The sequence below is a fragment of the Gouania willdenowi genome, unplaced genomic scaffold (assembly GCF_900634775.1).
Source record: "Gouania willdenowi unplaced genomic scaffold, fGouWil2.1 scaffold_303_arrow_ctg1, whole genome shotgun sequence".
In the NCBI taxonomy this organism is placed as follows: domain Eukaryota; kingdom Metazoa; phylum Chordata; class Actinopteri; order Blenniiformes; family Gobiesocidae; genus Gouania; species Gouania willdenowi.
Genome location: NW_021145064.1, coordinates 337,165 through 340,979, shown reverse-complemented (window position 1 = coordinate 340,979; position 3,815 = coordinate 337,165). Strand labels below are relative to the sequence as shown.

At 36.8% G+C, this 3,815-nt stretch overlaps 1 long non-coding RNA gene across 1 annotated transcript; it reads right to left on the bottom strand.

The window, feature by feature from the left end:
* Positions 1 to 888: 888 nt before the first annotated feature.
* LOC114459352 (uncharacterized) lies at positions 889 to 3,128 on the bottom strand. The gene is made up of 3 exons (XR_003673320.1): positions 2,938 to 3,128; positions 1,581 to 1,752; positions 889 to 923 (listed from the first exon to the last, which is right to left on the bottom strand). It is a non-coding gene; the product is annotated as an uncharacterized LOC114459352 (long non-coding RNA).
* Positions 3,129 to 3,815: the final 687 nt, after the last annotated feature.

Sequence of the window (3,815 nt, the reverse complement as noted above, 5' to 3'; positions counted from 1 at the left end):
AAGGGCCTTCTCACCCACCTCAGAAATGTTCAGTACCACGTGCTGAAGAAACATCAGTGTGTTCTTCAGGTAAGGAGGTTATTCCAAATTAAAAACATAGTACGCACAAAAGACTGCAATCATTCCTTCTTCAACTCCTGATCCCTGGCACAGATCTGTTCCATCCACCATGACTGACACGGGGATTCTCCTTGTGAAGACCGTCTTCCAGTCCATGTTAGTCAGCTGTACAGTTGGGTAGGGGGTTGAACTGAAGGCCCCAGACTGTAAAAGAAAAATAACTTAACACAGCAATCATGACAACAAAAAGGTTGTAGTGCTAGGGCACACTCATATTGAAGAAAGCAAATGTTGAACTTTAAAAATAATGAGTTTTCTACCATTTTACTATGTTGCCCCATTATCATAAACCTTTTTGTTGCTCCCCTCTATATTGAAAAAAACGTATGCGATATGCGATACGGACATGCAATGTCGCAATATTATTACTTGGATAAACCGTTCCATTCAATTCTGACTTGTAATATCTTATTTTGTTTTTTCTGGGGTTGTTTTGATGTGATATAAAAATTGGCTTGATGAAAACAAACACTTAAGTGTAGTAAACACAGATATATACCAATTCAGGAAGGGGGCTAATACATTTTCACGGCACTGTACATTAGTAAAAAAGACAAACTTTAAATAGCATTTCTCATGGTGAAATATTAGTTTGTCAAAGTTAAATAATTGCTCTGTAATGTCATCACTAGAGCCTGTAAAGCAAAAGTTTTAACACATTCCTGAAAAAATAAATAAAAAATAGGCAAAAACATTAAATGAACAAACAGGCAAAAGGATTACCTGGCATAGTATAATGACTCGTTCAATTTTGTCTTTGAAGAGATAGGGTAGCAAAATGAGTGCTGCTCTGAAGTCAACATCTGTGAGAAAAATAATTCGATTTTAGTTCATAGTATTTTGATAAATGCTGTTCGCTGGTGTTTCTTTAAAATCATGTTCATAGGCGTGTGCAGACCCTTCACACAGGTGAACTAATGGTGAGATGAGCCCAAATCCTTTTGGCAATATCACACATTTCAACTTGCAAAATTGTGGAGTGACAGCATTATGTATGAAACCTGCCAACAGTAGTTTAAATATTTAAAATTCTATTCGTTATTTCATAATTATCTTATGATGTATGAAATACATCATTCTTTAATTAGTTTAGCGGTTTATGCTGTATTTCATTCAAAAAGTGATATGAGAGAAACATTCTGAAAGTAAAACTCCCTCCGCCTGCTCTCCTGATTGATCCACAACATCTCTCCTCTGTTCCAGTAACAGGAAAGCTTGTCTCAAAATTGAGGCACAGATGGTCAATCATACACATTACGTACTATTAAATTTGTAATCAATTTAGAATTACAGACTATCACTTTAATGCTCCTTTACTTGTTTAAAAAAAATGCAGTGGATTGAATATTGCTTAGACAAAAAGAAATGTCCAAGCCAATTAACAATACTAGTCAGAAATATTGCAATTAGAATCCAACACTCCACACATAACATCACTGCTTCATACATCACTGAAATACCTTGTATGTCCTCCGCGAGAATTTCCTCCCTGGCAGCAGAATGCACTTTGGCCAGTGGAGTTTTTCCTTGGGCCAACTGTATCACTTTTGGAACAATTTTGGTGAAATTCTGTCGCCAACGTTGACACAAATTGACATCTGTTGGACGCATCCTGTCTACTTCAATGCATAGCTGAAAAGGCAGAGGGGAATATTTATCAGTAAGCCATTTATCTATGCAGAAAGAGTAAAAACACAAAAAACAAAAAAATATTTTAGTGTGGCCAATATAGCGTAACAGTACTGTGTAATGTGTGGGGCAAAAGCGGTGCAAATGGAAGAGTAGGTTAAACAGAAAGGTTGGTAGCTTAAAATCCCAGCGCTTTATGTTCAGTAAGTGATTTGTGGTGGGAGGGGTCAACAATACTAAGGCTAAAATAGTACCGTGACTTCCCAAACGCCGTCTTTTTGACTGTTATCTGTTGCAAATCAAAATATATTTGATTATATTTGGTATTTTTGCATTATGTCAATTGATGATTGTGCAATTAAAATTAGTGAGAAACTGATGATATTTTTTACTTTTAGCTTTATCACTTATCAGCCCTGAATGATGCGGAGGTCACAGGTGTTCCTGTTGTCCTGTTGATTAACTAGTAAAACAAGGGCCTAAAAAACTCATTTGAAATAGTAATACATTTCTTTATATTTAAATATAATAGCTTTTGCACTTTTTTTTTTTTTTAACTATTTCAGTTTGTGTAGGACTACCAAGGCTTTCTGAACATATTCAACACACACAATTACCGCAATAATACTAAAAACCGTTAGCCTGGGAATACCCATGCTGCTGTGTGTGCTTGAATCATTTCAAACAGCACTGCGGCATGGATACCCTGGCTGAAATTTTCGCACAGATTTGGGGACCAATCACAGAATGAGGAGGGACGGCAAGATGATGACGCGCTATTCGACATACGGAAGCTTGCAGTTTGTTTACGGATCCAACATGACAGCAGCCGACGCAACGCCATCTTTTGATCAGCTTTAGACCGTGTTTTAAATAGTTTAGCTCGGGTACATCATATGTCATCAGGTACAATTGATACAATTGGCTATGGCTACGTGCAGACGCATATAGACATCGTAGCGCCCAATGAACAGCTATGGACAATCGTAAACCACACCTCTCCTACGAGAAAATGAATTGGTGGTTCCCAAACTAAATATAACTTGGAATATTTAGTCTGGCGATAGCCACGCTAGAAAACCGTGATAATTTTGGTCAAAATAATCGTGAGGTTAAATTTTCACACCGTGACACCCCTTGAGCAAAATAGCTAAAATATTGAATATATAATACAGAGTTAGAGCTTACCTCTCTGGGAGATCTCAAGAAGGGATACTTTTTGAGGACATCCCCCACTGTCATCCCATCCACAATCTCCTTCCTCCGCCAAGCAAATGTACGCCGCATGCGATCTTCAACTACGGAAACATCTGGATTCACCCTCTCATATTGCACATGCAGGACTCGGACATGTTGCTCTATGGATGAAGCATCTTCCCCGCTTACACATGGAATTTGAAAAAAGACAGAAAAACAAAACAAAAACACATTTCATTTCCCTGCCTCTTTACATTGTACAACAACTGCAATATCATTGAATAATGGTTATAGTTTTGACTCAAAAATATACAATTAAGCACCTCAGATGGAGCTCGCCTGCAGACTCTGTCACATTCACCCAACTGTTTTGTTCGTTTTTGTCCAAATTTCTCCTTACACTTTTTCACTTCATCTTCATGAATAAGAGGTGCACGCTCCAATTTAAATTTGCGTTTAAGTGATTGATGCCAGGTACTCTAAAAGGCAAAGATTAAAATGAGCTGATTAGGAATTACAATTCAAACTGAAATACAAATCAGAAATCGCAATCAAACACTATTTTACATACAATACCATTTACAAGTCCCTTTAATTGAGCATCATGAAAATTTTGTTCACAATAGTCTATTGGATCTACTTACATAACCATTTCCCCCAATGTCTGCTACAATTAGTGCTTTCACTACTTGGATGTATTCCCCATTGGTAGGATACCTGTAAAATATGACAATATTTTACTGATGAACTATCAATAGTAAAAAGACCTAAAGAAAAAAGTTGTCTTAAACAGAAAATAAAAATAAAAAATAGACCACTCTGCAGTGCTTCTCACTTTTCACAAGAATCATCTCATAACAAGTTTTTTG